This window comes from Silurus meridionalis, chromosome 2 (genome assembly GCF_014805685.1).
Source record: "Silurus meridionalis isolate SWU-2019-XX chromosome 2, ASM1480568v1, whole genome shotgun sequence".
NCBI classification, from domain to species: Eukaryota; Metazoa; Chordata; class Actinopteri; order Siluriformes; family Siluridae; genus Silurus; species Silurus meridionalis.
In genome coordinates, this window is record NC_060885.1 from 21,244,536 (window position 1) to 21,255,974 (window position 11,439).

Below are 11,439 nucleotides of genomic sequence, written 5' to 3' on the forward strand. Positions count from 1 at the left end.
GACGGATATAATGGGACGGAGAGGAATAAAACTCTTAAAAGAAGCGGAGGATCATGTTGTCCGCGACAAGACCGACGTACCGGAGGCTGAACACGGAAACAATTATAAAGGTAGGTTTTGGAGAACTTATAGATGTTGTGACTGTATTGCAAAGATCACCAGAATGTGACAGTTGCTGAAGAAAATGTGAGTGGTGCTTGATTGTGCAAAAATACCGGGTGTGCATAGTTTTTTAGCACCCACCGTGTTTTCTGTGCCGATCGCGAGACGCGATCATACTTCGAGAGACGAGCGTTTCGATACCTCGCATGCATGTCTTCCGAGGGGTCAGGACCAGTGACATCACGTGAGGTCATCACATGACCTGGGGTTCGACTTCATTCGCCGTGCCGAGTATTTAGGCGTGACACACGCCCGTGTCCCCGGAGTTGTGTCGAGTTACTATTTTTTTTTTTGCACGTTCCCGCCAACGTGATGTCACGCAGCATCTTTATGCCACGGAGATTCCTCAGACTGTGCCGAGCGGTTTGATGTGTCACATGTCCGTGTTATGTGACAGAGGACAGAACAGAGGCAGAACAGACACAGCCATTGTAGCCTCAGCTCCTGTCTGCTATGTACAGATAGTTTTCAATGTAATCTTACATTGTAATATTAAAGCAGGAGCAGAAGTGATAGATCAAGCTACCTCCTGGTTGTTAGAACAGAAATGAAGTCAGAATTGCAAGAAATAAAGTCGCAATTAGGCTAACTTTTTTTTATGTGGCAGAAACGGGCTACCATAGGGAACAAATTACAAAATCGTATCCCACGAATAAACAAGTCATCTAATGATTTCTTGTAACCACAATATAGCCTATAGCATCTATAGTATTGTATAGTTTGTTCCATTTATTTTTGCCTGATACCTTTCTACAGATTGGTATGATTCTTTAGGGTCTTCATGAAATGACTGCAAAATACTTTAGTTAAAATTCCTCAGTGGTTGTGTAAAACAACAAATCTGTCCCACCACACATTGTGGTGCATTGCTAAAGCACAGAGAAAATGGTGGACAATGTACGAGGGCTAAAATATGATAATACGTTACAGTCTGTCAGGATCTCTGAGCACACTGTGCGCAGTTCCGGTTTTGCAGCGCACTTCCGGGTCGGCGACCATCTTGCCGTTTTTTCCGTGCCTCCTGGTATTTAAGGACAACCAAAACTTTAGCTCGGGGCCAGATTATTACCGGCTTCCTAGCCCCTGAGATTACTTTTGCCACCCTGCCTGCCCTGGTTTCTGATCCTGTTTCTGATCCTGACCCTGACCCTGATCTCTGTTCTTCTCTGCCTCTTGTTTTGCTCTCCCCTGTATTGCTCAGTTTGCCGGTTAATGGATTTTTTGCACTGTTTTGGGTTTTGGTTTTGCTTCTTTCCCTGCATTGCCCTGTTCACCTGTGTTAAGACCCTGGACTGTTTTTTGGACTTTGTTTTTGCCTTTGCCCCATCGCTCAGTCTGATTACTTTTTATTAAAGCCTGTTTTTGCCTAACTCCTGTTTGCATCCTGCATTTGGGTCCCCCCATCCAGTCACCCAGCACTGCACCCGTGTTCCCTGACACAGTCTGTCAATGGTTGTGGACGGGACCTGAGCAGCATGATGTCATATTTCGCTGGTTCATCAATAAGTGCCAAAATTTATGTGGCTATAACTTTCACTTTAGAACAAGGTGCCAACTTGTCTTAGTACAGTATTAGTGGCTCTTTATCCATAAATATTGTCTTATTCTAGTCAATAAACTTAAATATCACTCAATAAGTAAGATAATTAATGGGGATATAACTTTTACTTTAAAACAGGGAGTCTATGGTTAACATAATAGATGGTGAATAACTGAAATATACCCAGGTGTATTACTACACAAAATCAAAAATGGTTTAGGGCTGCAACTAATGATACTTTTGATAATCGATTACAGTTTTTCACAATCGATTTGGTACATTTCTCCAAACTCAGGTAACAGCTCTCAAAACAGTTAACACAGTGATCAGTACACTTTGTAATTGTCCTAAACAGATAGTAAATTCTCCTTCATTTCATACAAATCACAAATCAAAAGCATAATTTTCTCAAAACACTGTGCACAAAAATCCCTAATTTTATCACAGCAGTTCATACAGCCAACCAAATCTTTAATATATCAGGAAAAACATTTGTAACTTTTTCATTGTTCTTTACAAAGATCACAAGCATTTTTGTACCATTTTCAAAACACAACAAACAAAACTCTGTGAATTGTAAAATAGTCAGTTGCACACCTTGTGTCTTTAATTAACGCCAAATTGTTATCTGATGAGTTAGTAATCCACTCAACACAGAAAAAGCCAATTTCCTAATTGTTCACACAGCTGTCTTACGTAATTACAACAACTACAAAAGGGGAAGAGAAGAAGAACAAAGAAGACAAATGAGGAGATACAGTAAGACAAAAAAAAAAGAAGTATGAGCAGTGGAAACAGAAGAGGTTTAAGAGTGAGAGGTGGTGGCCAGGGTAGAGGGAGAAGAAGAAGAGGAAGAGGAGATAGAGAAAGAGAAAGAAGAGCTGAAGATGTAGGAGGAAGAGCTAAAGATGTAGGAGGAAGAGCGAGAAGAGCTGAGGATGTAGGAAGAGGAGAAGAGATTAAAGATATGGATAGATTGGAGGGCAATGGTATAGTGGGAAGAGAAAATATAAGAAGAGGTGGACAGGGAGGAAGAGGAGGGCAAAGAGAAAGAGGAGGGCAAAAAGGAAGAGGAGGCCAAGGTGTAAGAGGAGGGAGGAGAGGTAAAATGAGGGTAGGGTACACGCGTGTTTCAAATGAAATCAGAGCCACACTTATTGACCATGTCATAAATCATGGTCTCTCACTGAGAGAAGCTGGCCAGAGAGTTCAGCCCAATATAAACAGATCCACAGTGGCTTCAATTATCCGTACATTTCAGAGGGAAAACCGGTAAGTAACTATATCATTCTACTTTTACAATGAGAGTCCATGTAGTCTTGTTTGACATAGGTCTAGATCTCTACAGTAAATGTTACTGCTTGTCCAAAGCTTTTTCAGAATTGAAGTTAGAGAACATTCAGGTGGACGAACAAGACTTTTTTCAGTTGAACAAGAGCATGCCATTGTTGACATGGTGGTCCAGAACAACACCCTCCGCCTCAAAGAAATTCAGCAAAGAATAACACAGGACAATCAACTGTTCCACAATATCCACCAATGCAGTCACTCCACAATTGACCGTGTTCTAAGAAGAAATGCTATCCAAATGAAGTAATTATACAAAGTGCCCTTTGAGAGAAACTCCGTTAGAGTGAAGAAGTTGCGATTCCAGTTTGTTCAAGTATGCGCAACCCAATTACTGCAATTTTACTGTCAACTCAAAGATATATTTTTCCTGAATTTTAAGTATGTGTCCATAATCTATTCCATGCTACTATATGTGAAAAGATTTAGGCATATCTATGTATACTGCTGCTTCAAAGTGTGAACTCAAACTTCAGCAACAATTTTACAGTAGTATGGACTGCAATCAATGCCATTACTGTAAAACACAAATTTACTATATTTTACCTTGTGTTCTTTTTACTCTAGAGAATGTCCAATTCCACCATTCAGCACTAGTGCGAGAGTGGTTCGAGAATCACCCACAATTCAGGATGGTGTTTCTTCCACCATATTCTCCTTTCCTGAATCCAATTGAAGAATTCTTCTCCTCTTGGAGATGGAAAGTACATGATCGCAACCCTTACAACCAAGTAAGTCTTCTTCAAGCGATGGAAGAGGCCTGTGGAGATATTGGGGCACAAGCATGTCAAGGATGGATACAGCATTCAAGGCGTTGTCACCCCCACACACAAATATAAATATATATATATATATATATATATAGATAGATAGATAGATAGATATAGATAGATAGATAGATAGATAGATATAGATAGATAGATATAGATATAGATAGATAGATATAGATAGATAGATAGATATATCTATCTATCTATATCTATCTATCTATATCTATCTATATATATATATAGATAGATATATCTATCTATATCTATCTATATCTATCTATCTATATCTATATATATATATATATATATATATATATATATATATATATATATATATATATTTGTGTGTGGGGGTGACAACTTGTTATACATCTGAACTCATTAAAGAACTTAATGAAAACATGTATTTTCATTTATTTCTTTGTGTATCTTCAGCTGAATTTGTTATAAAATCAACAGAGAACACACTTTTAGTTTTGATGTTAATATTGAATTTTAATAAATGCATTACTAGAATAAAATGCTGTGTTTCATTGTGCGGTTTTGCCAGCATAAGAGTGTGTTTAGTTTGCTGTGTTAACTGTTTTGAGAGCTGTTACCTGAGTTTGGAGAAATGTACCAAATTGATTGAGAAAAACTGTAATTGGATTAAAAAAATGTAAACATAATGTTTTGCTTATTGTAATTGTATAAAACCTCAATTCAGGATATTTATGTATAGAAGTGTACTAAAAAAAATGCAAAAGTCACATATTTAACACAGTTTAACCATCTTTAATTTAGACATTTTAAAGCTTATAGTGGCTGCTTGTTGCGGAGCACATGTGGGATTTCTCCATTGAACAAATTCACTCATGCTGGGTTGCTTCTTCCTGTAAAAACCAAACAAAACCAAAACAGCATTTGAGTATGCAAGGTGAAGCAATTTGTGTAAATCAACATTTGTATTGTTTTTAATGATAATTGTAGATGGCAAGTTGACAACCATGTTTTAAAAAAAACAGACATTAATAAAACATAGACATTGTGTTCAGTTGTAAAGATATAAACATCTAGAATATAATTAATAAAAAAATGTGTGTAATAATTAAATGATATATGCAGAAATTAAAATGTAAAGTAAAATCATGTTTGAAAACAAATAAGTTACTGTTGTAGAAAAATGTTATAAAATGAGATTGGAATGGAGAAATGCAGCAAGATATATATTGATGGATTGGTGTACAAATGCATAATCATTCCTATAAACCACAACAGTGACTACAAATTTTATCGTTTACTGCTGCTGTTATTTGCTGCTTTTTGATTTAGTGTTTGTTTGCACCGTTTTAATTGAATAATGCTTAAAAAATCAATAGAAAATATAATCCAACATTGTTTTGACAATTTTGTGGAAAAAAAAATAATACACAGACATTCTGTTCAGTTGTGAAGATAAAAGCATCTAGAATATATCTTCTTCTTCTTCTTTCGGCTGCTCCCATTAGGGGTCGCCACAGCGGATCATCTGTCTCCATACCCCCCTGTCCTCTACATCTGCCTCTTTCACAAAAACTACCTGCATGTCTTCCCTCACCACATCCATGAACTTCCTCCTTGGCCTTCCTCTTTTCCTCCTACCTGGTGGCTCCATCCTCAGCATTCTTCTACCAATATAATTCATGTCCCTCCTCTGCACATGTACAAACCATCTCAATCTCGCCTCCCTCACCTTGTCACCAAAACATCCTACATGCGCTGTCCCTCTAATAAACTCATTTCTAATCTTGTACATCCTCGTCACTCCCAACGAAAACCTTAACATCTTCAGCTCCGCTACCTCCAGCTCCACCTCCTGTCTTCTACTCAATGCCACTGTCTCTAATCCATACAACATCGCAGGTCTCACCACAGTCCTATAAACTTTCCTTTCATTCTTGCAGATACCCTACTATCACAAATCACTCCTGTCACTCTTCTCCACCCACTCCACCCTGCCTGCACTCTTTTCTTTACTTCTCTAACACACTCTCCATTACTTTGCACTGTTGACCCCAGGTACCTGAACTCCTCCACCTTCTCCTCCTCTTCTCCCTGCAACCGTACCACTCCACTGCCCTCCCTCTCATTCACACACATGTACTCTGTCTTACTCCTACTGACTTTCATTCCCTTCTCTCCAGCGCATATCTCCACCTCTCCAGGCTCTTCTCAACCTGCTCACTACTCTCACCACAAATCACAATATCATCTGCAAACATCATAGTCCAGGGAGACTCCTGTCTGACCTCGTCCGTCAACCTGTCCATCACCACTGCAAACAGGAAAGGGCTCAGGGCCGATCCTTGATGTAGTCCAACCCTCACCCTGAACCAGTCTGTCGTTCCTACTGCACACTTTACTGCTGTCACACTGTCTTCATACATGTCCTGCACCACCCTCACATACTTCTCTGACACACCTGACTTCCTCATACAATACCACAACTCCTCTCTTGGCACCCTGTCATACGCTTTCTCTAAATCCACAAACACACAATGCAATTCCTTTTGTCCTTCTCTATACTTCTCCATTAACATCCTCAAAGCAAATAAGGCATCTGTGGTGCTCTTCCTCGGCATGAAACCATACTGTTGCTCACAGATGGTCACCTCTTCTCTCAGCCTGGCTTCCACTACTCTTTCCCATAACTTAATAGTGTGACTGATCAACTTAATTCCCCTGTAGTTACTGCAGGTCTGCACATCTCCCTTATGCTTAAAGATCGGTACCAGCATTCTTCTCCATTCCTCAGGCATCCTCCCACCTTTCAGAATCTTGTTAAAAAATCTGGTTAAAAACTCCACTGCCATCTCTCCTAAACATCTCCATGCTTCTACAGATATGTCATCTGGTCCAACCGACTTTCCACTCTTCATCCTCTTAATCGCTGCTCTCACTTCCTCCTTACTAATCCTATCTACATCCTGCTTCACCAACTCCACATCATCCAACCTTCTCTCTCTGATTTTCCTCATTCATCAGCTGCTCAAAATACTCCCTCCACCTTCTCAACACACTCTCCTCACTAGTCAACACATTTCCCCTTCCATCCTTTATTGCTCTAACTTGCAGCACATCCTTCCCAGCTTGGTTCCTCTGCCTGGCCAATTGGTATAAATCCATTTCTCCTTCCTTAGTGTCCAACCTCTCATACAACTTTTCTCATCACTCTGTCGATCCCAATTCTGTTTTGCCAGCCTCTTTCTCCTTCTGCTCTCCTGCACTTCCTCATTTCACCACCATGTCTCCTTGTCTTCCTTTCTATTTCCAGATGTCACACCAAGTACTTTTCTAGCTGCCTCCTCATCACTCCTGCAGTAGTTGCCCAATCACCCAACACCTCTTCACCACCACCGAGCCCCTGTCTGACCTCTTCCCTGAACCTCACACTACACTCTTCCTCTTTCAGTTTCCACCATCTTATTCTTCTTTCAGTCCTCACTCTCCTTCTCTTCTTCTTCACCTCCAAAACCATCCTACAGACCACCATCCGACGCTGTCTAGCTACACTGTCCCCTGCCAACACCTTACAGTCTTCAATCTCCTTCAGGTTGGATCTCCTGCATAAAACATAGTCCACCTGTGTGCACCTTCCTCCACTCTTATACGTCAACATATGATCCTCCTTCTTCTTAAAATAAGTGTTCACCACTGCCATTTCCATCCTTTTAGCAAAATCTACCACCATCCACATTTCTCTCCTTAAGGCCATACCTACCCATCACCTCCTTATCACCTCTGTTCCCTTTACCAACATGCCCATTAAAGTCTGCCCCAATCACCAATCATTCTTTCCTAGGTACACCATCTACCACTTCATCTAATTCACTCCAGAATCTTTCCTTCTCCTCCATCTCACAGCCGACTTGTGGAGTATAGGCACTGATGACATTTATCATCATCCCTTCAACTTCCAGCTTCATGTTCATCACCCTATCAGAAACTCTCTTCACCTACACAACACTCTTACTGTACTCTTCCCTCAGAATCACCCCTACACCATTTCTCTTTCCATCCACACCATGATAGAACAGTTTGAACTCACCTCCAAACTCACAACATACCTACCTTTCTCCTCTCCATCATATCAGCTATCTCTCTCCCTTTACCCGTCATAGTACCAACATTTAAAGTACCAACCCGAACCTCCACTCTCCTACACTGCTCCTTTTCCTGCTGTTTCTGTAGACGTCTTCCTCCTCTCCGTCTCCTCCTTCGGCCAACAGTAGCCCAATTTCCACTGGTACCCTGTCGGCTAACGATACCTGTGGCGGTCGTTGTTAACCCGGGCCTCGACCGTTCCGGTATAAAATTCTCATTTGTGATCCGCATATTTGATTTGGCACATGTTTTACGCAACCCTCCCCATTTACCCGGGCTTGGGACCAGCACTAAGAGTGCACTGGCTTGTGCCTCCCTAATGGCTGGGTTAAAGCATCTAGAATATATAATTCATAAATTGTATATAATAATTAAATAATATATGCCACGCCTCCTCTCTGCACTCAACACAGTCACAGCATATTGCCTTCATAGTCCACCTTCACCTGTCTCCAATCTACGCTCCCCTTCTCCTTCTCGGCTCACTCACTCACCGTCCGATCTACAGTTCATACTAGCGATCATCCCTGGACTTCTCCTGTTTGGTTTATACACGTTTTCCGGTGCGTGCTTCTACCTAAGCTTCTGTCTGTGTACTACGGCAAATAAAACGTACTGACTGTATTCTGGTCTCCGATTCTTGATCTGAGCCTGACATTTACTGTAATAGTTGACAAATGCTATAAAGAGAGAATGGAACGAAACGCAGCAAGCTAACAGGCTCGATCAAAAAAAGGAAAAAATATGCATTGGTATACAAATGTATAATCAAAAGCTAAAAACCACAACACTGGCTAAAAATGAAATCTTTAATTTAATTTAATCTAATCCATTAAGCAATCTGATTGGGCACCCTGATGCTCACAAGTCACACCAGAACAGATCCAGTGCGACTGTCCCAAAAATTGCAAACAAACATTTTAAACAATAGCACTTCATTAAACGACTGTATATAGAGAGATATACAGTGTTTCTTTACGATGCTGATGTTTCACCTGTTTACACTTTTTCCTGCTGCTGGTTGACCTGTACTCTGCTCTATTTCGCAAGCGGATGTGTTATCTAATTGTTACGCTAACCCGTAACTTCAGCAGCCCAACTAATCGATAACGGCATTCAGTGTGGTTCTGTAGCTGTAGAACTAAAGCTTCAAGTTAAAAGGATAGATCATTTACTCACCCTAATGTCTTTCCAACCATGTATAAATGATATTCTAGTAGATTAGACTCATGTGCGTGCGCATTTAGAGTCTGTTCTTTCCCTACATGATAACAAAAGCCAACATATGGGGGCAAAATATGTGTGCATTTATATCATTTTATATAATTAATTAATATCACATGAGAAATATAGTGTTTTTTTTCTCAAAAAATCAGCCATTAAAATGTATTATAAAATTTATATTATAATATGATAAAAAAATACTGATTTCATTTGCTTGGTAACAGTCAAAATGTCTTAATATTTTAATTGACTGATTAAATGTAAGAATTTGACTTAAAAGATGATGCACAATTTCAGAAAAATGTTTTATAGGTAAAAAAACACACAGAATATGAAGAATATTACAATTTTAGGAGTCAGTTGTCCACTGTTGTCCTTAAAGTACCAGCACAATAACATACTCAGCAAAATATAATCAAATTTTTATTATCAATAAAATCCAAAAAAAATAGATATATATTTTTGTCGATATCGCACACCCCTAGTTTGGAAGAAAAAAGAACTGTATACAGGGTTTAAATGACCTGAGGGAGAGGACATGATAACAAAGTTTTAATTTTTCGGTGACTTCCTGTAACACCACTGGTTGATGCATTGTAATGCAAGTGCTTCTCATTAGTAAAATGCTTATTTGTTCCCCTCGCAGGTCACATTAAGAAGACTGGAACTAACATTAGATACAGGCTGTGGAGAAGCACATGATGAAGTTTATTAACAATTGCAAAGTTCCAAGGAGACGGACTGCATGCGATGTAAAGAAGCGAAACTACTTGCTCACCAGTTGTTCGCTCTTAAGTTTTATATCACAAATTATATCTCCGTTCTAAACAGAAAAGGTTCAGCACATTAATTGACACACTAAGTTTCCGAGGTTTGTATGGAAGCCTGCTTCAAAACAAAAAAATTGTTTTATGCAATATTTGTTTACTGTTCATACTGATGAGTTTTGAAAATGTCATATACTGTATAACATCTTTTTAATAAATAGTAATAAGACTTAATGTTGTATCTACAAAGAGCTCCTGTTTTTTTAAAAGTTCTGAAGATTCTCTTTTGACTAAAACCCCGATCCCCACAATGACTGATTTTAGTGTGTTTAGATTTGGTCCCCATAATTAATCAAAACTGGTTATACTGATATACTCAATACCTGAAATGTCCCTACAAGTAACTGTTTCATGTTTGAAACTTTTATAGTAAAATATTTGTAATCTGAGGGGACAGTTTTAAAACAGGTGTTTTGCTGTTTGTCAAAATATATATTTTAGGTCTGTAGAAGGTCCCCACTATGAAGCAATTCTGACAGGTAACCCCCACAATGGATAAAAACAAGTATGTGTATGTGTGTGTGTGTGTGTGTGTGTGTGTGTGTGTGTGTGTGTGTGTGTGTGTGTGTTAAGAAAAGAGGCAAATGGAGTTTCGGAAGCTTATTATAGGTTCACTTGGCCCTTGGCATGTGGGTGACAGAGGGGAACGCATGAATAATGAGTGAATGGAGAGGAAAAGGAAGGAAGAAAGCAGAGATAGCAGCAGCGCTCTCTTATTCACACAGCGTGCCGCCAGAAATAGACAGCAAGAGATCTAATGTACTATGTCCCTAATCCAAAATATATCATCTCTCTCTCTCTCTCTCTCTCTCTCTCTCTCTCTCTCTCTCTCATTCCTGTCTCACTACGGTATGTAATACTTCTATTGTCCTGGTTTGGAAACATAAGTACTGAGGATGTTACTTCTAAAAAAAAACCCAACAGATTACCAACCAGGCCTACTGGCCACATGCCTAGGGAACCTGTCACTAGAGGGCACTTAAGAATCTTCGATGGTACCCGAATGATTAGTTTGTAAGGAGAAAAGCAAGAACGTAATGGTGCTATCTACTCAGATAATCATAATGAATGTGTAATGTAGTAAAGTTGTTGGGATGGGGCAGGGCATGGTGGTATTGAAGTGCTTCATGCATTGGTTTATGTATGGCAAAAAACCAAGGTTCATTCCCCAGTTGGATTTTATGGTTGGATTTGACTCATATTGTAATCGTAAATGTCACTGGATATTATGATTGCTGCATGACTCATAGACTGATGAATAAAAAAATCTGAATAGAGGAAGTGATAGCAGCCATGTTATACAAAAAAACAAGAAAAATAAAAACAGTTCCAACACAATGTAGAAAGAGAAACCAATTCACTGTAAATAGAGAAAGTGAGCTAAGGATGACTCCGCCATAATTGCTTTCCAGAAGACAGATGTACAGTTTCCACAGGGTATGATAGA

The 11,439-nt window shown here is 39.4% G+C and overlaps 1 long non-coding RNA gene across 1 annotated transcript; it reads left to right on the plus strand.

Annotated features, from left to right (window-relative positions):
* On the plus strand, positions 1-10,166 carry LOC124395384. The gene is made up of 2 exons (XR_006927616.1): positions 1-110; positions 9,812-10,166. It is a non-coding gene; the product is annotated as an uncharacterized LOC124395384 (long non-coding RNA).
* Positions 10,167-11,439: the final 1,273 nt, after the last annotated feature.